At 41.1% G+C, this 26,890-nt stretch overlaps 1 protein-coding gene across 11 annotated transcripts in view; it reads left to right on the top strand.

Moving 5' to 3' along the window:
* Nucleotides 1-26,890, top strand: part of TPK1 (thiamin pyrophosphokinase 1) — a 348,661-nt gene that overhangs the window by 308,850 nt on the left and 12,921 nt on the right. The gene's annotated exons all lie outside the window — the stretch shown is intronic.

Here is a 26,890-nt window from a genome sequence, read left to right as displayed (position 1 = left end):
GCTCTTTTCTTGTCTCTGTTTCTAACACTAGACTATAGATGGGCCTTTGCCTTCTAGAATTTAGGAGGCTGACATCTTCAGGAAGAACGTCTAAAATAGATAAGCTTCAAGTACGAGGCCCCATTTGTTTCATTGCCATGAATTCTTTGTGTATACTTGTGGGGTAGCTCTGCAGAGATAGAAAATTTCTGTTTTTCCAGGTTGGGACAGGACTGTAGGAGACGGTCAGTACACTGGCTGGTGTAGGCCAACCTAGCCAGCTGAGCAGGAGCACAGAGATGTAGACGATCTTGAATGGATGCATGATAGGAGGGGCACTCAAAAATCATCAGGCACAAATGCTAAGATAATTCACTTTCCAGGCAATACAGGGACTCTAGATTCTATAAGGTTGATGTAAACTTACCCAAATTAATCATCTACATCTGTGTCTGTGCGTGTGTGTACAGCGTGTGTTTCACACTGGAGTGAAAGTCAAGCTTCAGAATTAAGAAGGAAATAAGTGAATTAAAGGGAGCAAGGGTATAGAATCCATTCCAGGAATGGGGTAACCAGAGAAAGCAAAATGAGATAGTTTGATCGCTAAAGAAAATATCAGTGACCGAATTGGTGACCAGAAGGTTTTTTTTAATTTTAATTTTTTTTTTAGGTTTGTTTATTTTTGAGAGAGACGCAGAGTGAGCAGGGGAGGGGCAGAGAGAGAGGGACAGAAAAAATTGCAACCAGGCTCTGCACTGTTGGCACAGAGCCCGAGGTGGAGCTCAAACTCACAGACTGTAAGATCGAGACCCAAGCTGAAACCAAGAGTCAGACGCTCAACCGACTGAGCCACCCAGGCACCCCTATTTTATTTTTAATAATGAACCTTGGATTTCAAGAAGGAAGGAAGGAAGGAAAGGAAATGGGGGGAGAAGAGAGAATAATGGCATGTGAAAAGGAGGGCTTAATTTTTAAAAGAGTGGCCTACCTCAGTACTTCTTACTCTTTAATGTGTCTTGTTAAAATGCAGACTTTCATTCTTCGGTCTGAGGGGAGGCGGGGGATTCTGCTTTTCTAATGAGAACCCAAGTGATGCTGTGTTCTAGGCACTCAGGATCTAGCTGGGAGACCGCGTCAACACATACGAAACTAGTCATGATTGTTTGGGTCCCTCTCTATAAAAGTGCAAAGAACACAAATAAGTGCTAAATAAATAGCAAGATACTTTCCAATAAGTGCAATTAGCATCTCTCAGACTTTAAGGCTGCCGTGTAGCCTGAATGATTAAGAGATTGCTCATTAGGAAAAAACGGTGTCATTTAGTTCGTGTGAATAAATGCATTGACAAATTAAAATAAACTTAAGTAACTAAGAAAATATAAACGGAGAAAATAAGTCAGAACCGTCAAGGGTTATTATAGTTTCAGTTAAAAAACTGTTTAGATATCTGACATTTTTATACACACACTCACAACTCTGCTGATAGGTAGTAAAGAAAGTAAGGTCTTGTTCATTATGTGCACATTTGTTGCATCCCTTAAAAAATCTGAACACACGTCCTAGCTTGCGTTTTGATCTTTGCACTTCTGTGGGAAAGGAAAGAAGGCATGTGGCTTTGTACTCCGCTGATTCTGTATCCCTCTGTATTCTGCACATATTTGGCTTTTCTTTGCTTAAGAGGCAGAAAGTAGCTCTTATGTTTTAAAGATAACTTGAGAATGACCTGATGAGGAAGTTAAATGTCTCTTTGTGAAATAGAAACCTAAATCTTGTTAGATTAAAAGAAACATAAAAAGATGATAAATTTATTAATCAGGTTTTTCAACATGGATCCCTGAACCTACCAGCACAATGTAATAAAATATTACATGCTTATCACAACCCGTATTGTTTGATCTTTTTCATTTTTTGACAGAGAAGCAGAGGGCCTTAAACTCTACATTGACTTTTCACTGCAGACAAAATTAAGTTATTATAATAATTTTTATCATTATAGATCGGGGATACAGACGCCAGCAGTAGAATTATCTATGCATGGAAATTGCCTGTGTGTTTCTTTACAACACTCTTTAAATCTCTAGTTATTTAAAAACAAAAGTTTTTCTTTAAAGTGAGGGGAAATACACAGAATTAAAATAGGCAACAACCATACCATACAGGCATTTAAGTTGAGATGGTTAAATGGAGTTCCAAGTGTCCGGAGATTCTTACATTCCCCATGATGAGGGTAAAGTTACTGAAGACTATAAGACATCATCAGCATAAGCATGTTGAAATTCCTAGCATAATCACTAAAAGACTAGAAACGGCGTCTGACTTCCAGTCTAGTAGACAGACACCCAGGTAGATACCTAATTAGTTGGTCTCTGCCAGAGAGGAAGGGGTGCTGTAGGAAGGGGGCTGCTGCAGGAGAGCCTCTTGGGGATGAGACAGCAGACATAAGACAACAGACGTAAGAAGATACAAAAACGGCAAGAGTTAGGACTTGAAACTAAAACGGAGAAAGCACTTCAGAAAGTCAGATCAACTGAAGGAATTAAAAACGCCGAGGTAATGTTCTTATTCCAATCGAAGTTGGGTTCATAATAAGATCAAGGACAGCGTTTGGGGGTTTTAAGTGCATGGAAAACACAGATTTACTCCACTAACAGTGTCTGTTTAACTCAAGGTGACAAGGTAATGGTTACTGTCTAGGTATTTATTTAACGTTTATTCATTTTTGAGAGACAGAGACAGAGCATGCCACTCTAAAATATAAAACTCCGTGTTTTTAGTATATTCACCGTGCTATGCAGAACATTTTCATCAGCCAAAAAGAAACCGTGTATCTATCAGCGTTCAGTCCCAGTACGTCACTCTTCCCTTCCCTGGCAACCGCTCTCCCACTCTCCGTCTAGAGACAGAGAGTAGATCTGCCCATTCTGGACATTTCATATAAAGAGGATCATACAATGTGTGGCCTTTTGTGTCTGGCTTCTTTCACTTAGCATAAAATTTTTAAGGTTTAATCAATGGTCGCATGTAAGAGTACTCCATTTCTTTTTATGGCCGAGTAATATTCCATTTCGTATGGATATACCACATTCTGTTTACCCATTTATGTTTGTGGACGTTTGGGCTGTGTTCACTTTTTGCCTATTATGAATCATGCTGCTGTGAACATCCATGTACAAGATTTTGCGTGAGCTTACGTTTTTCGTTCCTCTTGAGTGTGCACTTAGGAGTAGCACTGCTAGATCATATAGTAGTTCCATATTTAATTTTTGAAGAAACTGCCCAACTGCTTTCTTCAGTGGCTGTACCATTTTACGTTTCCACCAGCAGTGTGTAAAGGTTCCATTTTTTTCTACATCCTCACCAACATTTTCCTTTAAAAAAAAATAGCCATCATAATGGGTGTCCGTTGGTATCTCACTGTGGTGTTGATTTGCATTCCCAACGATGATGACCAGAGATGTGGAGCATCTTTTCATATGCATGTTGGCCAACTGTACATCTTCCTTGGAAAAATACCTATTCACGTTGTTTGCCCTCTCAAAAGTTGTGTTGTCTTTTCTTTTTACTGTTGTGTTCTTTATATATTCTGGTTAATAGACCCTTATCAGATATATGATTTTGGAAATACTTTTTTTCCTGGAGGCTGTCTTTTCATGTTCTTGATACCTTCCTTCGAAGAAAAAAGTTAATTTTGACGAAGTCCAATTTATTTTTTCTTTGGCTGCTTGCACTTTTCTATTCTTGAATCAAGCTATTTTTATTGAAATAAGATGCTGTTTTACATTTAACATTCTTGTCTCTCAGTTACCCATAATTTAGATGGTAACCTATATTCATTTCATATGGATCTTGTAGCAGATTGCCATAAACTTAGTGGCTTAAAACAACACAGATTCCTCATTGTACAGGTTTGCAATTCAGAAATCCAAAGTGGGTTTCACTGAGCCCATCGTATCAGCTGACCCATGTTTCCTTCTGGAGAGTCTGGGGAAGAATCTGTGCCTCTGACCTCGGCCCCTTCTGGTGGCCTCCTACATTCCTTGGCTTCTGGCTTTCTTCTTCTATCTTTGAAGCTATGGATGCTAGATCAAGTCTAACAGTATGTCACTTTGACCTCCTCTCTCTTTTCCTCTTTTAGGGGACCCTAGTGATTACACTGGGCTCACCTGCATAATCCAAGGTAATCTCTCTATTTAAGGTCAGTGGATTGGAAAGTTTAATTCTGTCTGCAGCCTATACCCACCCTGGCCACGTAATGTGCACAGTCACAGGTTCTGGGGATTCAGGAGATGGACGTCTTGGGGCAGCTATTACTCTGTGTATCAGCCCCTTGCTGCTGACCGTGCTTTACTGAAGCTAGAGACTGTGGTACATCTGTTGACAGCTAATGAAATTGCAAGTACTCAGAAACTGGCTGTAAATAACTTTGCTCTTACCTCTACAACCCTCTTTGGGTTGTGGCACAGCTTATAAGGGCAGAAAGCTTACTAAGTATGCAGATTGTTGATTCTTAATGAGCCTGTTTTACAATTCCTAAACCAGAAGTTTCTGTTCTTGTAATCCTGGAGGAAGGTAGCTCCAAAATTTGGCATTACGGATAGCAGTCTTAAAACTGGCTTTCAAGGAGTGGATCATGTGGGCAGGAGCTTCCTTCAAAGATAGCGTGGTGCAGTAGGGCACGGGCTTTGGAGTTAAGTGGTAGGTCCAGGACCAGGTTTCCTCTCACCTGCTTTGTTGGAGAAGTCCACTGGAATTCGACTGTATCCAAAAAACCCCAGCTAGACTTTTACGAATATGTATGAAACTCTGCTACTGTGTGGTAATGTATCTCAAATATCTCTAAAAAGGTAGACTCATACTTTTTTTTTAAAAAATGAGAAAAAATAGTGCTTAAATTGTCAAAAGCAGTTTAAATACACTTAGCCATACTATTTAGCAACTACTGGTGACTTTAGGAGCACATGGTAAAGGTCAGCATTTTAGAATCACTTTGCTGGTGTGATGCTAGCGGATGAAAGGGTTCTCTCCACCTGCTGCTGCTGGAAGCCACCACTAAGAGACTGACAGTGAATTCTGTGAAGTCTTCTCTTTGATCAAAGGGAAAAGGAGACGACAGACAGGCCGACCTGTTTACTGCTAAACTTTCCCTTCTGGCCTAAGTACTAATCTATTGCCACACGTAGACGGAGGGGAAAAGACTAATCTGAAGACGAATAGAGTAGCAAGTGGATGCTCGCAGTGATGTCCATAAAATCTGATTTTTTCTATCTCTGGCTGCATCGAGGTGTCTTTTATCCTGGGATATCTGGATGGTAAAAACTAAGATTATTATTAAAGAGGGCAGTGGGCAATTTAGGAAGCGCCCTGTCTCCCTGTGACAAAAGCTTCGCTGCTAAGCACAGTAATTTATGTTGATAAATTGTAGCTGTCAGAGTGTCCAAAGCACTTCGTGGGGGATGTTTCTGACTTTGCATTTCTCATTCATGCGTTCTGATGTATAAACTTCTATTAACAACAACAACAGCAAAAACACCGCAAGTTTCTGCAGATATTCCTAAATTGTCAGAGTAAGAATAATAACAGATTATTACGGTTTCCTTTTCCCCTCAAAGTTGGTAAGGATCTTAAGGCAGAGAGAAGTGTTAGAGAAAGAGAGCATTATTCGAAAGACTTGGGGTTTCCAAGAAAAGAAAACAGAATGTCAGAAAAATGGAAAAAACATTTCCAAAATAGGAAACTACGCACATACCAACAAGAAGCATGAAAGGCAGTGGGAAGCCACGGTAGATAAACCAAGAGGAAAAAAAGAAAGACGATAAACAGGGCACAAAATCACACAGACTTAAGTTCTTTATGTTGACGGTGTCGTGCCTGGTGGAACAAGGGGCAAAAAGTGATAAATAACATTTCCATTCAAGTATGAGCTTGCAAACTTCGATTCCAGTGATCTGCCACTGGGTGCACTAGCTGTTGGCCCAAACGTGCCGTGTTTTATGCTTCCTCAAAACCCCGTGATTTAAAACCCCATCATTGCTCTTGCTCGTGCACCTGCGTCTCAGGTACAATTTGGCCGATCTGAAACGGCCCTGGTTTCATGGCACCTGGTGTGGCGCCACTCGGCCCCTTAGAAGAGATCCATGGAACACCCAGATGGCCACGCTCCTCGTGGCTCTCAGTGGGCTTGGTGCCAGCACGTTCTTCTCAGTAGAGTGGCAGACACGCAAGACGGCGAGCGTGCAGAGCCTCTGAAGGCCTCACCTGGCACGCTGTCCCCTCTGTCTGCATACCATCGGCCAAAACAGTCACACAGCCGAGCCCGTGTCAAGGGACGGAGAAGGACAGTCTGCTCTCGGTGAACGTTCCTGCAGAATTGGACCAAATTCTGGACCAAGAAAGCCTCTGTGATAGATAGTAAGATGATATAGGTAAGGGGCGCCTGGGTGGCTCAGTCGGTTAAGCGTCCGACTTCGGCCCAGGTCACGATCTCACGGTTTGTGGGAGCCTGGAGCCTGCTTCGGATTCTGTGTCTCCCTTTCTATCTGCCCCTCCCCTGCCCACGCTCTGTCTGTCTCAAAAATAAACATTAAGAAGGTTTTTTAAAGATAATATAGGTAAATTTATAATGTCATTAAGTGAACGTCTTGAAGACAAAAGGCTTTAGTTTTTTGATACCTCGTGTATCAACAGTCTTAACCTATGACACGGATACAGCTTTTGGCTTTCACGTCTCCGTCCCCTAATTGTTCTACTCAAGAAATGATCAAGTTGTAGAAACCTCTTCACTGTCGGTACTTTGTTTTTAATTGATCAGCTTCCACTTATAGCTGTAGGTATTTGAAAACATTTTTTGCAGAAAACAGTTGTTGGAGAAACGAATGAATGCAGCTACCTTGGCCACAAGAATGGAGATCAGTGCTCTGCTAATCATGAGCTCCCGGACTGAGCCATTAAACACTACTAGCTAGACATTCTCAAGCATCATTTTCTCATGTGGGCACTTGACTACATCCGTCAACATAAATAGTTCATGCTTTCAGAAGAATCATTTAAAGCCTCGGCTTGTTGCTAACAAAGGATAAATAGTTATCATCTTAGAGCAACAGTGTATTTGGGTTTGATGCAGAAGTACTTTATTCCAGCTCCTACTTTGGTATGTTCTATCATGGTTGTCAGATATTCCTAAAATACTGCTTTCATCCAATCAGCCCTTATAAAAATTTACACAGTGGTTCCCTATTGCTTAATACTCTGGAATTAAAATCTTTCTTCATCAGGTTCTCTCTAGGCCCATAAATGTGTCTCTCAGAAGACAATATCACTTTGCCAAATCATAAATATTGCGGTGACATTGAGCGTATGTGGTGGAATACTACTTAAATAGGGAAGAGCTTACAGACCATCTCTTCTCCCTGTGTTTGCACACCCAAGAATACACATTTTGCACCGAAAGCACAGTGAGTGGTGCATTGTGAATTGTAATTGCTTTAAGGTGAGTAGTAGGTTTTAGGGAACGACTGGAACAGCCAAAGGCAGGACAAATGTTGTGGCTATTAAAGAGAGGATAGCCAGATACATAGAGAAACTTGAGTAGGCCACAGTTTCTTGTCCTGAGCTTTGGTGCTAATTCTCAAATTCAAAAGTGGATTCACAATGTGTCACCTGTAATTACACAGGGTTATAGTCTCATCTAGAATAAGTCATGAGGGCTGGATAGGACAAAGGACTTTGTGGCTTCTAATGTTTATGATTATAACATTAGAAGGTGGTATGATTAATGATTCTTTAAATTAAATGTCACTAATTTGGATTGTGTGATTATTCATCAACCCTTTTATTATCTAAAGAGAAAGAATTTGCATAGCAGAGTAAACAATGGGTCATTTAAACTATTTGGAGAAACAAACCATTTTCAAGTATTTTAGGGTACATTTACTTTCTTAAATGAATTCATTTATAATTATTCTAATTCATCCATCATACCTTTCTGCAACTCCACCTACCACAAATTGGTCCTGGCTTATTTTGCTTTGTTTTTAAATCTTAAACTAAATATTTATCTCTGACTAAATACATCCTTAGAACTTCGTAATTAGGAATATTTTGCACAAAATTAGGAATATTGTGGCCTACGCATGCAACCTTAATTCTCTATTTTGACTCCTTAGACTCCTTTTTCTGAGCTGATTTGGTTGTGCTTGTCAAGACACTCTAAAGCAGTCTGCTCACATGGCCACACGCTATCACATTTGCTCAACTGAAACATGTCTGACAGCGACACCAAGACGATGGAGGTTTGGTTCCCCCGGCCTTGGATTCATCTCCCCTTCTCCCATTAAAGCTCTTCTGGATGTAGGTCTTAAAAATGGGAGATGAGAGAGATGAAATGTGGCTTAGAAAGGGAATAGGGTTGGTTGGCTGTGGGTTTGTATTATTTTGTGATTCACTTTAATGCCCTTCTAGACAAACCCACAACCTCAACAAGCTATTCAAGGCTGGAGGTGGTAGTTGCTAACTTCTGGTTCTTTCATGACCAGTGGGAGAAATATAATCTCTTACGAATACGGAGTCCTAAAGCCCCAGAGGATATGCTTTGTTTAGCAGCCATCGGCCCAGAAAATACCCATGACTATGGAAGATAAACAGCCACCTCCCTTCTAAGTTTGTCCAGAAATAAAGATCTTAGGATATTTTTTCCCATTGCCCTGTGGTCAGTGTCTCTACCCAAGCAGGTGGTCTTTGTTTTCATCTGTTTATTGCTGTGCCGACTTTTGTAATTGAGAGAGAGGTGAGATCGTGTGCAGTACAATTGATACTCAGACATGACAGACAGCCCTCCATCAGGGGCACCGCGGTGACAGCCAACAAATTACCAGTCACGTGCACTGAAAAAGGAAAGTCAGCGTTCCACCAGAATGATTTTTCCTCTCCGATAATAAAAAAGAGGAGACTTCCAGAATTGTATCTAGCCTAAACTTTAAGTCCTAGTGTTAATTTTTTCAGTTATTTTTTTTTTTACAGAAAATACATCAAGTAGATCAAATTAGGATGACGTAAGAGCGACTACATGCATAAAATTCTGTCCTTTCCCCCAGTTTAGTTATATTAGCGTTTGCAAGAGGAGGCGGTGGAACTTGAGGTGTGTTGTCCTTGTCATCAGACTGTGAAAAAGGCTAATACAATATCACGTCTGCAATCAGGGTGACCACAGTTTAGGGGAAGAGAAAAGACCTAAATATACACTTAAAAACATGAAGAGAAAACAAAGTAGCATACATGATTTTTTTTAAATTTTTTCAATGTTTGTTTTTGAGACATTTGAGAGACAGAGCGTGAGTGGGGGAGGAACAGAGAGAGAGGGAGACACAGAATCCAAAGCAGGCTTCAGGCTCTGAGCTGTCAGTGCAGAGCCCGATGTGGGGTTCGAACCCTCAGACAGACAATGACCTGAGCTGAAGTTGGACCCTTAACCGACTGAGCCACCCAGGCACCCCTAAAGTAGCATACATAATTTTAAAGAGGATCAATGTTTCAACATACTCTGTGTCTCAGTTTGGGCTGCTGTAACAAAATACTATGGCTAAGTGGCCTATAAACAAGTATTTCTCAGAGTTCTGGAAGCTGGGATGGCCAAGATCAAGGTACCGGCAGATTTGGTTTCTAGTGAGGACCCATTTCCTGGTTCACAGAAGCTAGTCTTCTTGCTGTGTCCTCAGATGGTCAGAAGGCTGAGGGAGCTCTTTAGGGTCTTTTTTTTTTAATTTTTTAAATTTTTTTTAATGTTTATTTATTTACTTTTGAGAGAGAGAGAGACAGAGCACGAGCAGGGGAGGAGCAGAGAGAGAGGGAGACACAGAACCCGAAACAGGCTCCAGGCTCCGAGCTGTCAGTGCAGAGCCAGATGCAGGGCTCGAACTCACAAACCGTCAGATCATGACCTGAGCCAAAGCTGGACGCTCAACCGACTGAGCCACCCAGGCATCCCTTCTAGGGTCTCTTTTATAAGGGTACGAATCCCATTCGTGAGGGCTCCATGAATGACTATTGCCTCTTATGGCCTAATCACTTCCCAAACCTCAACCCCCTAAAACATCACCTTGGGGGTTAGGATCTTGATATTAACTTTGGGGGTACACAGTCTATAGCACTCGGTGTCAAACAGCCTTGGGGAAGGGGACAGCAGGGATTCCCCCTTGCCCCCGCCATCCTACAAAAGCAGATTACAAGGAAAAGAGACAGAAATATAAAATTTGAATATCACAATTTCCCCATAATCTTCTAATACACTATTAACATTTTGGGGTTTGCTTTAGTCTTTTTACTGTGTTAGATTTTTTAATTAGAAAAGAACTTCTGTAATTAAGCTTTTGTACTTTAAGGCTGTGTTAGATTTTGTTTTTCTTGTGTTTTGTTGTGTTTTTAAGCAACATATTTAACAACTAGTGAAGGTTTTTATTTTTCTTTTGAGAGAGAGAGAGAGAGAGCACATGAGCAGGGGAGGGGCAGAGAGAGAGGGAGAGAATCCCAAGCAGGGTCTGTGCTGTCAGTGCAGTGCCTGATGCGGGGCTCGACCCCAAGAATCCGTGAGATCATGACCTGAGTCAAAATCAAGAGTTGGATATTTAACCGACTGAGCCACCCAGGTGCCCCTCAAGTATTGACTATGCATCTACTCTTTGCAAACATATTAAGTACTGAGGATTAACCGCATGTCTGCACCTCAGGAAACTTAGACTGCAGGAGACCATGCTGCTGACTGATACTGATTTCATTCTACTCAGCCCCCAGCACTGTCACCAACTCCTGGGACTATCACCAGTTAAGCTTTTCCCGTCCAGGATGTTTGTTTTCTTATATGTGGCTTTACATTTTCCAGTTAAACATACTCCTTTGCTTTTGTTTGTTTTTATAGAACAGCTTTAGCAAGATATAATTCACACACCATAAAATTCACCCTTTTAAAGTATATAATCTTCCCACTGCTTCTGGCTTGTACAAGCTTTAACTTACCAGGATCATAGTGGATCTTGACTCTTTTAAGTTTACCTCTCTGAGTATTTTGTCATCTACAGATCAATCTCACTGGCTTTATTCCAAGGCGATGATACATAGTTGAACAGGACAGCAGCAAGGACAGAGTCCTGTATCATTCAGGGCCTTCCTGGGGAGCCAATAATCAGTGCTCTTTGAGAAAGATACTGAACACATCTGAATTAATCTGTCTGTGTAATCCTTAGCCCATGTTGCCCTGTGTTATTCTCGACAGTATACAAAAATAAAACTATGGTCTCTGAAAGGGAACCATTACTCAGGAGTCACTGTTGGACACTGTTTTCAAAGACCTGAGTCCTGCGACGGATTCTGATAACCTCCCAAGCCTGGAGCCGCCTTCCCGCAGACAGCACAGACGACCGTTGCCCTCGTGGAGACAGTGAAAGAAAGTATCAGTTGAGTAGCTGAGGCTGCATCACCCTCTCCAAGCAGAAATCAGTCTTTTTATTTTCCCCTTTGTTCCCAACATAGCTTTCAGGGCCCCTTGTGTTACTGAATTTAGCACCTTTTGGTTTTGTGATCTTCCAGATCTTTAGCTTTTCCGTCTTCCCGTCTTTAAAAATATCCCCTGAATTAGGTGTCTTCCTCAGAGCTATGACTTCCTCGGAGCTATCTGGATGGCTCCTTCAATTAAGCATCTGGCTCTTGATTTCAGCTCAGGTCACGATCTTGTGGTTCATGGGATTCAGCTCTGCTGAGCTTGGAGCCTGCTTGGGATTCATTCTCTCTCTCTCTCTCTCCCCTCTGCCCCTCCCCTACACATGCACACTGCTCTCTCTCTCAAAATAAATAAATAAACATTAAAAAAAACCCAATATTTAGTCTGTGATGATAAAAGAATCCTGCTGTTTGGGAGGTACTTTGCTGTCAGAAGACAGGACCTAATCCATAAGCAGTGCTCTCAGCCAGCTTTCATGAGAATTTCAGAACATCTGTGTGACGTCAGTATGGCATCCAGAAAGCTATCGCATCCGTCCATGGTACCTGCCTTTGGCAGCTCGTTTGGGTGATGTTTTCCTTTCCCCTCTACTTTGGAGGTTAAACTCCTTTTATCTAATTTATAGGCTTCTTGCCAAATTTTTGCCTATACTGCATTTCTGGCCAGAAATCCATTCTTTGTTTAAAGTTGGCACCTAGTGAACTGTTTGCTTCCTATGGGTTTTTTTTCCCCCCTCTTGGTATAATTTTCTTTCCTTAAGGGCAACATCATTAAAGTAACACAGTGTCTGTAACAGGATGTATCCTGTCATATCTCCTTGTTCTTACACTAAGGAAAAACATCTCCCAGTTGGTAAGCAATTCTTTATAGAACTTCTTGGCAAACTGGCAACTGTCTTTTGGGACTTTTTCGTAAGCATTTAACAATATTTAGACAGAATGACAGATACTAATGCTTTATTTTAGTAGGCATTTTTGAGGAGCTCAGACAATTACATGAGCACTATTACACAGTGTGGTGTAAATACAGTATCTTGCTCTAATTTTCTCCCTTGGCTCAGTTCCTGAAATGTGAAGGGAGTTCCTTTCCTTATCATTTGTGTTAACGACCTATTGTTCCTCCAGCTGTCTTTATCCTCTCTATCCGCCATAAATTGATTCCAGTGGGAGGGAAGGCAAGATAGTAAATCAGTAAATCTATGCTCTTACGTCCTCTTTTGTTTTGCTCAACTCTGTAATTACACTTCATTTTCCTACAGTAGCACATTTTCAAAGTTAAATCTCATGAACTTCAATATTTAAACATGTTCAATAATAGGAAAGACTTAACCGCTCTCCCCCTCGGTTCACGCCTACCAACCGATACTTGCCATAATGAGATAAAGGTAAATATTTTTCTCAAAAATATAACTACAGTTACCCAGTACCACCATTTATAGTTTTGCCTTTTTAGAAATGAGTGAGTGCATATTTAGGAGAAAGGAAAAATACAAAGGTTTCTCTTGTTCTTTTCTAAAATCAGTGTGACCAGGTAAAGGCCTCTGGAGGCTTCGAGGTCATGGAGGATGCCCTGCTTGCCTTTAAACCCCAGCAAGCCCCACCTCTCAGCAGATACAGTTATTATAGCATCATTGTTCTGACCTCTCTGGACACATTTAATTTAATTAGTCAGAATTTATGGAGTATATTCCATGGATAAGGCATGGTTTGGAGTGGCAGAAAAATAATAGTCAACATATAATGAGCTTTTCCTGCATGCAGCGGGAAATGTACAAAAAATCTGGGTTTTTCAAAGTATTTTCCTGTCTACTGCCATTGTTATCTTGGAGGGAGAAAGCAAGGATGAACCGTGGGGAGGAACACGAGCATTAGATGTGCATTCTGCACGGACAGATTTAACTTCTGTGAGCCCTCATCTCCAAAATAGTAATAAGACCGACGTTTATCTGGTTGTTATGAGGATGAGAAGAGAGGATTCAGGTAAAGCTAACGCCAGACCACAGTTCAACAACGCAGGGCTGTTTTCAGAGCGAAAAAATCAAGAAAGTGGAGTCTGTACCACACATCTGTCACAGTAGCAGGCCCCGACAATACACTTTGTCTTTAGGACGAACAAAGTCATTGGTAATCTTAGCACAGTTTCAGTGGATTAACTGGGGTGTGGAACCTGCCATTGTAGACTGGGTGGGAACTGAAGGGCAGGTAAGTAATTTGTGTTGGGGTTCTACCAAAGTGGTGAAGAGAGACACAATGATGGGTGATGGAGTTTATGATGGTAGAGACTTGAGCACGTGGGAGTGCTCTCAGAAAGAAAGAGATGGGAAGTGCCGGAAGAAACAGAGAGTGGCAAACTCTGGTCAAAGCTGTGGGAAGGCGCGGGGTGACGGGATCCGCAGCACTGGACCGGGAAGTGTTTCCTTTTCTGTCGTGACTGGATGAAAAGGAGGAACCGCATGGATGAAACTATTGATGTTCGGAGTGAATATTGACAAGATGCTGAAGCAGTTGTTTTGGGCTTCTTTTTCCCCCGAGAGGTTGGGGTAGAGTCATAGGCCCAGAGTAGATTAGTATAGTGTTAAGTAAGTGTCAGGTTTATAGACATGTAAGGCGTCGTAGATATGTGGACATTTTTAAATAGTAGCTATCAAGAACTTAATAACTAACCAAAGAAACACAGAAAGATTGCTTCAGTTGAGAATCCAGTTGAAGTGGAGAGCTTTCTCTGTGTCCTTTTTAATTCTCACTGTGGAAATAAATGAACACCAACCAAACGAGAATAAGCAGACTATTCAGAGTCACTTGCGGAGTGACTCATTTTGGCCCAGACACAAAGGCAGATGAGGAATTGGAAAACATTAGATGAGAAAAATGGAAGACTTCAGGTCTGCCCTGATCGCGGAGTCTGTATGGAGCATCTGGAGGCGGGCTGACTACCGGAGGGGCGGCCCATGTGTGGTTGGTGAGAGGAGCATGTTTGGCTCTTTCTTTGCTTGGTCTTAAAGTTAGAAACCGAGACAAAAATTAGGGAGGCTATCAGTTATTAATCAGGTCCTGCCCGTTTGGGGCCAGTTATCACTGAGTTATTGTTTGGCTTCCTGGATTGTTCATGGAAATAGCACTCCGACTTCCTACAAGCCTGCCGTATAGCAGGCTGGCCCCCTGGGCTGGTTTCTGCAGCTTGTGGGTCAGACTTCTGTTTTATATACGGTCTGACCGTTGACTGTGTGTTTATTCAGTCTCTTACCCACTTTATTATTATGAAGTTAGAATGACCTTCTATTTGGAACCTATTGTTCCTTTCATTAAAAGAATGTAGGACCGGAGAGAATAGTGGAGTGGAGGTAAGGGAATTTGTAGGAATACATTTCGGGAATCAAAATGGAAGTGTACACTGTAATGTAAAGGAATTACTTTTTAAACTGCATCACATGGGGTGCCTGGGTGGCTCAGTCGGTTAAGCTTAAGTCACGATCTCCGGGTTCGTGAGTTTGAGCCCCACGTCAGGCTCTGAGCTGTCAGCACAGCCTGGAGCCTGCTTCAGATTCTGTATCTCCCTCTCTCTCTCTGCCTCTCCTCCACTCACACTCTGTCTCTCTCTGTCAAAAACAAATAAACATTAAAAAAAGTAAACTGTATCACGTCATTTTCAACCTCCCAGAAGGTAAACCCAAGCTGTGGAAGCTGAGCACCAGCGGGGCCTCTCTGACCAGTGGATCGGGACCTAAGACACAAACTGCCTATTTTACACCCTTAACACTGAGGCCCAGACAGGATAAAGGACTTGCGTGGGCTCTCACAGCAACCTCAGGCTGGACGTCACCCCAGTGTACTTCCGTTTTCATTGATCGGAGAACCAGCCATTATGTCAAGCACACTGCAAATTTCCTTTTCAAATCTAGAATCACAAAGTTCAAATCATGCAGGACATTGACCCAGACATTCCATTAATTACTCCATGGAACTATCTAGAAACATAATAAACCTATTACGAATACCTGTTATTCATATTGGCTGTTTTAGCTTAAGAGAAGTTAAGGAGAATTTAAACTTATAAACGTATTAACTATAGGGCATGATACACATTATGATTAATGGTATGTCACCGTGTGCATACTTTTAGGATTATTGTTTCTATCCCAGAAATTTCCTTGTTCCTAAAAGATATTTGAGGGGCAGTTTCCCTGATAAGAGAAACAAGGGTGTATTAACATTGATTGATTATATAGTAAACCTTTACCTTGCCTCTCTTTACATAATGAATCTCTCTTCTCCTTACTGCCTGACAGGAAAATTTAATGGTATGTTTCCTCCAGTAGTAAAACCACTGAGCCCTAGAGAAAGTGCTTTGTACATCCAGTGAGGGAAACACCTTGCTACCAGCAAGGAAGAGTCATGACTTCTCCATTAATGTGCTAAAATGAAAAGCTTAACAATACACTCAGTTGATCAGAAACACGATACTTCTCAGAGTTCCATCCTTCGACGTGTGGTACTTAATGGATCAAAGATCATCTGAAGTTGCTGATATATTATCTCAAAGGGGAGAGGGAGAGAAAATGGGTAGCAATGGTCTTGCCATTGAGGCGAGCATTCCCCATGCACCCCCGTGCACACACCTGGGTAGGGTAAGGTGGCCTAGAAGCAATATCAAGTAAGTTCTGGAAAACCTGGGGTGGGTATGCTTCAGTTAGTAAATTAACACTTAAGGAAATGCTGCATTCTCAGAAAGGGGTGGGTCTCTTTTGAGTCTGTAAAAGATCAACCTTGATATGAAAGTTCAGGGGGAATCGATACCAAAGGAGTGTGGTTGGTCTCTGTCTTGACTTTCTGGATGAATCATCTGACAGCGAGGCACATGGCCTGGGTGGATGTTTGTAGAACAGACACCCAGTTTCAGATCAGATATTGTTTTTCCTAGGTACCAAAGTCATTCTTAGTCCTTATATTGGTTGTTTTATTCATGTATTCATTTATTCATTCAATAAATATTTATAGAAAGTCCACAGTGTACTTGGCACTATGCTAAGTATATAGTATAATGGAGGGCAAAACAAACGTAGTTTCTCCTGGGCTTACAAGATTCTGAGTAGTGAGAAAACTGCAGAAATATTATTTTTAATATTAATACTTTTGTATAATTGTATAAACAATTAGGGAGGTACCTTTGGGGATCTCTTATTTTTATTGGAGTTTCTCGAATTGGCAAACTGTATTCTATGAATTGAGAATAACCCACAGCATAACTTTAAAATAGCTTTCCTAATTTCATTTTAATAAAGTTCTTTGCTAATAACACAGAGGCTCTGAATTTGCACATACAGTGAACCCTCAACTCCAGCTAGGAGCCTTGCCAGTGTGTGTTATAATGTCACAGAGTCTCAAACTGTGGAGCATAGCCAGTCCATTACCACACAAATAATGGATTGCAGCAGCCCCTTCCAACAATCTTCTTGAATGCATGCTTATTCTAGTGTTTCTTACCTTTTTTAAACTCATGACTCCTTTTAATAAGCATAAAAAGATCACCCTTAATGTCTGATTTTCACAGTAATTTTATACTTAAAAACAGGTTAACACAATGGCAGTTTTAAGAATTTTTTTCAAGCCGTATACATTCAGCTTCCCACTCTAACCCTAAGAAGTACTCTTGTATGTAATAAAGCATATGAATGTCCATGTAGCTTACAGTAATTGGGGCTTTTTCATAATTTTTCTACAATGTTAAAAAAAATTCAAGGGTGATATACAAAGAGTCAGATTTTTTTAAGCATCTTAAAATGGTAATTCACTGGACCCAATAGAAATTTACTAAAGTCTTGACAAAAAGAGACAGGCCTTTATGATGCAATTTTTTTTTCTTCCCCGTTGTAATTACCACTATCTCTGAAACTCCAAATGTCATAAATTAGCTATATAGGAGGATCTTAGCCCAGAACATACTCTGCTGGTTTTGTATTTCCTGGATGGCTTTGTAACTGTTGCTGAGGCTGTGTAAACTCCTTTGTACCCTGGGTTTCGGCTAAATCCAAACAGAAAGTAGATCCTTTTATGTTAGCATTTGAGCACCCAGTAACATACATCACATACCAGAGCGTGTCTTCTGCAGTTTTTCACAAGCAACGTGTTTGAAGGTTGAACTACATGCAGTCAACTGCACTGTTAAAAATTTAATGTCTCTGCCTGCAGAGTGTACCAGTGTATTAATTTAGTGGTGCATTAAACCTCTGCGTTTGAGGGTCATGAGCTTACATCTCTAAGCCTGGTAGATATCTAATAAGGTTCAATATGATTAATACATGAGTCTTTTATTAAAAAAAGAATCCTTTTTACTTAGATTTTATGTATTTTTTCATGACCTATAAAATCATTTACATAAGCCACATTAACTAATCCTAAAACACACCACGATTCTTGCATTGCATGTAAGAGCCATAAAGGATTAACTACTATTTTAAAAGGCAGTTTACATTTGGAACAAGTATTAAGAAAAAAAAAACTATTCCTTTTTGATTTCAAATTTTTTTTTTAAATTCAGTCACCATTGGGAGAAAAAGACCGACTGAATTGGCCAATTTAATACAGAATGTTGAAGCATATTTAAGTCATGAATCAAGAAGACACCAGTCACGGTCTCACTTGAAATTGCAAAGAGGGTGCCACAGGCAGAGGTGTAACCAGATGCCTAAAATTATGCTTAGATCTGGAGGATGTTCCTCCTTATTCTCCAGCAGGTCTAAACATCTCTCTTAAAGAAGAAAGAAAGACACAGTCAGCCACGATGGTTTCTTCATCCCTTGACAGGGAAACAGGGGATGGGATAGGTTGTTTGTATCCTTGGATTTATTTGGAAGGATAAGACTTCTATGGAATGAGAGCCAGAAGAGAGAGATTTTGTCAGTCAGATTCATGCCTACATCTTGGCAAAGCCCTGCAGTACGCATTGTAGGAAATGGCCCTTTGACCCTGAGGGGAGGGGACGGGCATCACTGCCGTGTCATCCCTCCATGAGTGCAAAACGGGATACGCGGGATACCCCAGCACTACTAGACTGAGGCACAAGAGGCTTCATGGCCACTACTTGCAAGTGAAGCTGCCCCAAGGCCAAGATCAGAGGCAGCTGTTACTCTAGATCCATCAGATGGCCTCCAGTGCCCAAGTAGAAGCCAATCTATAGTCACATCTTGGCAAAACTCTCCTGTTGAGTGTGCAGTGTCCATCACCTCTGTGGCAAGGGACGTGCTAACACTCGGAAGACATCAGAGACATTTGGGTGAGTGTTCATCAACGAGACCCAAGAGAACCCAGATGAAACACTCACATTTTCCAAATGGTCGCGATGTTATATGGAGTAAGGGAGGGACATCTCCCAGATTGCTTCTTTAAAAAAATGTCTTTAATTAGGAGTAGAAAAGCGAGAAGTCACAATTGTAACTACTGGTCCACTACCGACTGTACCGAAATGAGTGGCTCAGCACAGCACCACGAAGGGCCAAATCGGAGATACTCTCAAGCTATTTCTACACGTACACCTGACTTACGTTTTTTAAAATTAGTTCAATTTCAGTAATGACTGTTTTACCAAACAGATTAGAGTCGTAAATCTGTCTATATCATGCCAAATAGGACTTAACCTCTAGCTTTGATGTAAATCCAGCTTCTACAAACTGTGTAACTGTTTTTGAAGAATGATTTTTTTCAGTATACAGTGTATAGTCATCATGTTGGGGGAATAATGTCAGATATTTTGAAAAGTTTTTTCCTCCTGATAGTTGCAAATATAGCAATTAAGTACAAATGAACTTGTTTTTCATTTTCTCCAACAATACTTGTAAATCTAGGGAAATTGATCTATGAAGTCTGTACTTTGTCTTTCACCTATACCATGAAATAATATTCCCGTATTAAAAGTGAATGTAGATTAGCTGAATTTTCACCTTTTTAATTTTTTTTTTTTAATTTATTTATTTTTGAGAGAGAGACAGAGTACAAGTTGGGGGAGGGACATAGAAGAAGACACAGAATCCGAAGCAGGCTCCAGACTCTGAGTCGTTAGCACAGAGCCCGAGGTGGGGCTCAAACTCACAAACCGTGGGATCGTGACCTGAGCCGAAGTCAGAGGTTTAACCGACTGAGCCACCCAGGCACCCCTGAATTTTCACCTTTTTATCTAATGTGTTTTCTACAGAGGTAGCAAAATGTGTTTGCTAAAAGTACTGAACCATGTCCTTAGCAGTAAGGACATTTTTCGGGTCATTTTCTCTTCCCCCACTGTCCAGACCATTAATACTATTTAACAGTGGCTAACATGGACAAAGAAACACTCCTATAGTGTTTTAGGAATGGAATCAATGCATTTTTGAAATAAGAAAATACAGTACAAAGTGTCTCACTTAAGCACTTTATGTCTGTGCCCCATGTTTTGTGGCCTTTGAAAGATACGGGATGAGAAACCTCTGAATCAGTTTTGCTGCTGGTCTAAAGTCCGTGACATTGGTCTGTCTACAAGAATCCCTTTCTTCTCTTTCATAACAAAGGTCTAAAAAAAAATTAGGTGGCACTGCCACATTTTCAAGCAATTTAAATACTTGGCATACAACGCAAATCATAACTTTGCTCAGCCTGGCTAAAAAGGGTTCTGGACAGTCTTCCAAGATGTCAAGTTCCATAGTTTGAGTCTGTTACAGAAGACATCAGGAGACCTGGGTCCTGGTGCTGTGCGTCTTCAGATCGATAAAATATCTTAATTTGGTTTCCCAGCCTTGAAATAAAGGGGCTGGATATCAGACCAGTGGTTCTTGGTCTACTTCTCTGAAGCTGTACAGCCCCTCACCAGTTCCCTAAGGTCACCTTAGTTTAGTGGACAGAACTCTGAAGTTGGTACCTTAATTGGTTAAAGTAGAAGCAGCTTCACTATTATCTACGTCAAACCACTGAACAAGATAGACAAAGGTCTCTTTCGGATTAGAAATTCTGTGATAAAAGAAGTTAGATCAAGTCATGTACCTTACTGGGAGAAAAAGACATCATTTAATGTATAAGACAGAATGTGCATGCCTCTACACCAAAGTGATATTGAGCATTTTAAATAGAAAGTTATCTGAGGCCTGGATAATATGTAACTTTGCATGCAGATAGTTAATGCAAAGAAAGTTCAGCCATAAAAGGTTGTCATCAGGAAGGGATCCATGGTATGAATATTGAAAAATGGATTGATTATTGTAACTAAAGCAGGGGAAAATATATTAATTATGAAATAAAGTAGCTTGGTTTTAAAGATGGCTAATATTTTCAGGCTCATTAGAATATTCATATAGTAAGATGCCAGCTATTCCTAATGTGAAATATTATCATTGTATATCAGTAAGGGGAAATTAAAAATGAAAATAGGTCATGATGAAATATAGTAGGAACAAGCATATATATTTATAGGTTTATGGACAAAGTCTAAGACACTGTTTTATTACTATTGATAAAACAAATCATATCTGTTAATCCTAAAACATTTGACTTAAATCAAATGCTGTTTTTTCCTAAAAGACAGTGGTCAGGCTCTCATTAAATGAAATTCTGTTTCAAAAACAGCCACATAATTTACTGAACTCTGCTTGATAGTAAACATCCATCTACTATTCCTGTCCTATAAATATTTTTCAACAAGGCAGGGAAAAGCCACTGTGACCCCTGGGATTCCATTTTCGGGAGCCTCACAGTCTCAGGCTGAGAGATGGCAGAAAGATCAGCCATCATTTAAGGAGCTGCGACCCAGCTACTGACAGCCCTGGCGGGCTAAAGCATGGAGGACCTGAGGAGGGGGGGGCAGAGCTCCTGAGGGACAGAGTGGACAAGGACCTAGAGTGGAGGAAGTCAGGAGGCAGTTCAGGGACCCGGGCAGCAGGGAGGATGCCATCTTGAGAGAAGTGGACATTTCACAGCATCTCCTCAGAGGAACAGTGGTCTGGGTGTATTTACCAAGGTAGAGCCAGAATCTCAGAGGGGTTTACGTGGCCCATCTTCCAGAACTTCTTATAAAGTCAAGGACTCAGAGTCCTCTGATGCATCTGACTAGACCTTCCCAGCTCTAAATAGATGGAGAATCAACTTCTAATCGTAAACTTCACTCCTAAAACTTATCAATAATTCTGCCTAGGGGGTGGAAATAGATTTTTTTATTCATATATGGGCATGTTTGTGTGTGGAGGTATGTGTAAACATATAGTTTTTTTTGTAACCCCATGTTACCTAATATATGTATCACCTCATGTCACCTAATATGTTTAATATACCTTATGTTCAGAATATGTTCAGAACTTGGAAATACTTCTTCAAAGTGGTTCTGCTCTTTGATCTAAGGAGGTGGTCTTTCCTATATGGTTTATGTGGTTCCTCCTTCTAGTTTATATGAAAATGCATGTCATTCTATTGTTTTTCATTTTTTAAATATACATGCGTAAACATTTTTCCAGTTGTGATCAGTGTATCTCGTGTGAAATGTTGATTTTTCTTTTACTTGGTTCAGCAATTTTTCTGGAATGCTGCACAGTCATCTTTAATGACTACATCATGTTCACCAAAGTTTATATTAGAAATTTATTTTTAATGAAGTCAGAAAGCGTGTGTCTGACATGGCATCCAAGAGTGGCACTAGTCAGCTGTAGAGCAGACTTGCCAGGCCTCCATCCCCTTTCAGAGCTTTATTTCCACAGCCACCCTGGGGTTTGGACTCTCTGATGTCATTGCCCTTCACCATTCCCATGCTTTCACCACTTCTGTCCACACTCAAGGTGACAGCTGTAATCCAGATCCTACCCATCTGTCACACACTGTAGTGGGTTGAAACCTATCTGGTTAAAGATGAGGTTAATAGGTACCTTCACCAGTTGAACATATATCCTGTTACAACAGGTTATCTTCTGCCTTAAATATGAATAAGCTTGGTTTATAGACTAGCTTAATCTTAATTAAATGAGTAATGTCCTTCAAAGCAGTTTCTGGGTTTTTTTTTGGGGGGGGGGGGTGGTGTCACCAATTTTTTTCCAACCCCACACATGCCACTCTTTGAGTCTCTTCTTCCAGGGATAAGGAAGAAGTGAGATGTTTAGTAATAGTCCTTCATGACCTCTTATTCCTCCCAGTAGATCTGTGCCTTTTCTTGAGCATAATGTTTATGGATTTTTTGTTTTCTTTTGTTTTTTTGATTTGTCTGTCTGGGGTTATCTGATGTGACTTGGTAAAATCTCAAAGAGCACAGGTTATGTCTCCTTAGCTTATTCTGAGTAGATGCCACCTGCAGGTCTGAGACTGATATTAAGTAATTATACCCTGCTACCTCCCATCTTCTTTTCTTCCCTCTTCTATGCCATTTCCATTTGTTTGATGTACTTACAGTAATCTCTGTTGATATTTGAAGGGTAGAAGCAAATGCCACTTTAGAGCTTCCTCAGTGCAGGTGAAATGATGACAATAACACAACAAATTTTCAGTGCTTTCATGCAGAAGTCAAAGACCGGCACAGACATTAACTCATTCATGTTCACGACAGCTGTATCGGAGATGATAGAAGCCAGGTATTGTTGCATGCTGAGGTCACCAGAAGAACTGTCAGCCAAAGCCGGGGGAACACTGCAGTGGGAAGTTCGCCTCTGTTTGCAGGGAGGGCAGTGAGGCAGGAAGAACAAAAGAACTTGCCGAATGTCCTCCCACCAGTCAGCCACAGAGTGGGGTGGGAATCTTCGGGATTGTCAGCTTTGCCACGTGCAGCCCTAACTGTCACACCTGTGGGCATGTTTGGGAGACAGGCCAGTGTCCACAGGAGGCCAGGCAGGGCCCCAGGAGTGGAAGGAAGTAGAGCAAAGTAAAGCAGCTCAGAGCAGCCCTTGGGGACAGACTCACATTCCCTTCTTTGCCCACACCTTTAAATCTGATACACACTGGCTGGGGCTCCTGGGTGGCTCCGTCGGTTAAGTGTCCAACTCTTGATTTTGGCTCAGGTCGTGGTCTCACAGTTCATGGGTTCGAAGCACGCAGCGGGCTCTGCTTGGGATTCTCTCTCTCTAAATAAATAAACAAAAAAAATTTTTTTAAGTAAAACACCTGATCTGGACTTTCCATACTGAAAATCTTGGGCCATTTCTACACAGACCATTCATTTTTAAATAGGCCACATTTTGTGGGTTTGGACTGTCCTTTTTTTGTCATAAAGCAGTTCTGTCTGATTGGCTCTTTAACTGCAGCACTGACCCTGTGAGTAGAACATGCTAGTGATCTAACACATTAGAGAATTCTTTTTAACAAAGAAAAAAAATAACGTATTTTAGAAAAGCCTCAACGTTTGAAAGTGCTTGGGAAACCTTTTCTCACTGGCCTCATTAGCCTTGGTTCCTCCAAGCTGCGGCATTTTCTCGGTCTAATTGTTTTTGGGACAGCAGGCTGAGCAGAGACACAGGCAGTGTAGAGAGGGAAGAGTAATTGAACATCAGAAGCCTCCAACCCAAGGGCAAGGGAAACGTGACTTCCGAGAGATGAAGATAAATGCAGCCACTTTCGAGTGGAATTATAATAGCCCTTCCTCAGACACGGGAGTTCACTCGGGGAGCAGCCGGCAGGAGAGAGAGGGGACAGCGCTCACCTTGGGAGGAGGCCTCAGCCCACGAGGGCTTCAGAGATAACTTCCCAAAAGAAAGCACAGAGGAGGGCTTGTTATCAGAGGCCCGGGTAACAAGGAAGACGTCTGCTCTTATCATTTTTCCAGGCACACGAGGCACAATCTGGGTTAATTTTCCGTCCTCCTGCATCAGTGAGTGTAAGTAAAGGCTGTCCTTGGTGAACTTCAGCAGGCTGACAAAGGACGGACCCCTTCCCGTATTCCACACTATGCCCAGCGTCCCCTGTACGGGCCCTTCTGTGCTGCCATTAACGCACAAACCACAGGCCAGACGCCTGCTTCCTAAATTCAGCACGCGTTTTCTTCACTTCAGATTTATTTTAACACATTTCAAATCAGCGAGCATTTACTGATTTGATTCTCCTAACAGCATTACTTCAGCTTTTGAGGAAGTAAAGGTGAACAAGGAGAAGGCACTTTCCTTCACGAGTTCTTAGTCTTTTTTCCTAACTTTCCTCCCAAATGTTATTACTGAATGTTAATATTAAAAAACCTCAAACCTACAGAAAAATTGAATAGTACAGCAAAATCTTTATACCTTCCATCCAGATTTACAACTGCTAACATTCTTCTTTAACATTTGCCTTTCTTTCTTTGTATGTGTTTATTATTAATTTGGGCTGTAGTGGGTAGAGAATCAGAGCTTGTACAGGCTAGAGGCTGACATTTGACCTGAGACCAGAAGGATATGGGATATGTTCCAGAAGGAGGGGAAACATGGGAATTTCTCACAGGAGTAGGAAGTTCCTCATCTATTAAGGGAACAGCAAGGAGGTTCTGTGGGAGAAAGGAGCCATTTGAGGAAAGGCCTTAAATGCCAGGCCAAGGTGTCTGGGGTGGGGGCAGTGAGGTTGTGGGCGATTAGGTTCCCTCAGTTGTCTTTCAGATGGGAATGGCAGGGTTGGATGGGGGGAGAGGTAATGACTGGGAGGAAGGAGTATAGTTAGCAGACCACCTGCTACATGTTCTGGCAGGAGTCTGCTCACTGAGTTCCTTATAAAACCCAGGACGAATTCTATTGGTAATTTTAACTTAGGTCTGTTTAGGTTTTGCGCTTTTGGTTTTCTTGTCTAGTTCTGCTAAATCTTTCTCAGCCCTCAACTTGGATGGCGGAGGACTCCGTCCTTTTCTTATTGCTGAGCATATGCCAAATGACCAGGTCCTTGTTGATCTATTCCTGCTGTAGCTGAAATAATTTGAAATGACTTGATCTGCTCATTTGAATTTAATAGTCCCTTTATAACATGAGACTGTCTGAATACATATCTGCAAATGAATCAGTCCAAAGGTAAAGTTCCCTGGAGAAACAGATGACTGATTAGTATGGTTTCTCCTTCAAGAACCTTGATCTCTGCTGTTCAAACAGTATGGTAGTCACTAGCCACATGTGGCTGTTAAACACTTAAAACTGGATTTGTGCAAACTGGGATATGCTATAAATACACACTGGATTTCAAAGACTTAGGTCAACAGACATTTTAGATATATTACATGTACAGAAAGTGGGCCACTCTCACCACTTGTATTCAACATAGCTTTAGAAGTCTTAACCAGGGCAATTAGGCTGGAACAAGAAATTAAAAGCATCTAAATTGGTAAGGAAGAGGGGCGCCTGGGTGGCTCAGTCAGTTAAGCGTCCAGCTTTGGCTCAGGTCATGATCTTGCAGTTTGTGTGTTCGAGCCCCTCATCGGGCTCTGTGCTGGCAGCTCAGAGCCCGGAGCCTGCATTGGATTCTGTGTCTCCCTCTCTCTCTGCCCCTCCCATGCTCGTGCATTTTCTCTCTCAAAAATGAACAGATGTTAAAAAAGTGTTTTTAATTGCTAAGAAGGAAAGCCGTCACTATTTGCAGATGACATGACCCGACAGATGATATAGAGAAAACCCTAAAGACTCTATTTCAAAAAAAACTGTTACAGCTAATAAAGGAATTTAGTAAAGTGGCAGGATACAAAGTGAATATACAAAAATGTTGGATTTCTATACACTAATAGAGAACTATCAGAAAGAGAAATTAAGAAAATAATCCCATTTACAGTTACATCAGAAAGTATACCTAGTGATAAATTTAACCAAGAAGGTAAAAGACCTGTACACTGAAAACTCTAATACTTTGATGAAAGAAAGTAAAAAATACACAAATGGAAAAATATACCATGCTCATGGACTGGAAGAATGGTGTTAAAATGTCTATATTACAGGTCAGTGCAATCACTGTCAAAATTCCAATGACATTTTTCACAAAAGAACAATCCTAAAACTTGAAACCGCAGCAGACTTTGAAGAGCCAAAGCGGTCTTGAGAAAGAACACACCTGGAGGCATCATATTACAGAGCCACAATAATCAAACAGTATGTTACTGGCATAAAAACCGACACAGGTCAGTGGAACCATTTAGAGAGCCCAGAAAGGAACTTATGCGTATATAGTCAATGAAATTACAACAGAGGAGCCAAGAATATACAATGGGGAAAGGACATTCTCTTCAACAAATGATGATGGGAAAAGTGGACAGCTACATGCAAAAGAAAGAAACTGGACCTCTATCATGCATCATTCACCAAAAAACTCACACTGGATTAGAGACTTATACATAAGACCTGTAACCATAAAATTAGTAGAAGAAAACAGATGGTAAGTAACTTGCCATCAGTCTTGGCAATGATTCTTTTTGATTTGACACCAAAAGCAAAGGTAGGCACTAAAACAAAAATAAGCAAGTGGGACATCAAATTAAAATTCTTCTGCAAAGTAAACCATCAACAAA

The sequence above is a fragment of the Panthera leo genome, chromosome A2, assembly GCF_018350215.1.
Source record: "Panthera leo isolate Ple1 chromosome A2, P.leo_Ple1_pat1.1, whole genome shotgun sequence".
In the NCBI taxonomy this organism is placed as follows: Eukaryota; Metazoa; Chordata; class Mammalia; order Carnivora; family Felidae; genus Panthera; species Panthera leo.
Note: the sequence above shows the minus strand (reverse complement) of the source record. Positions and strands in the feature narration are given on the sequence as shown.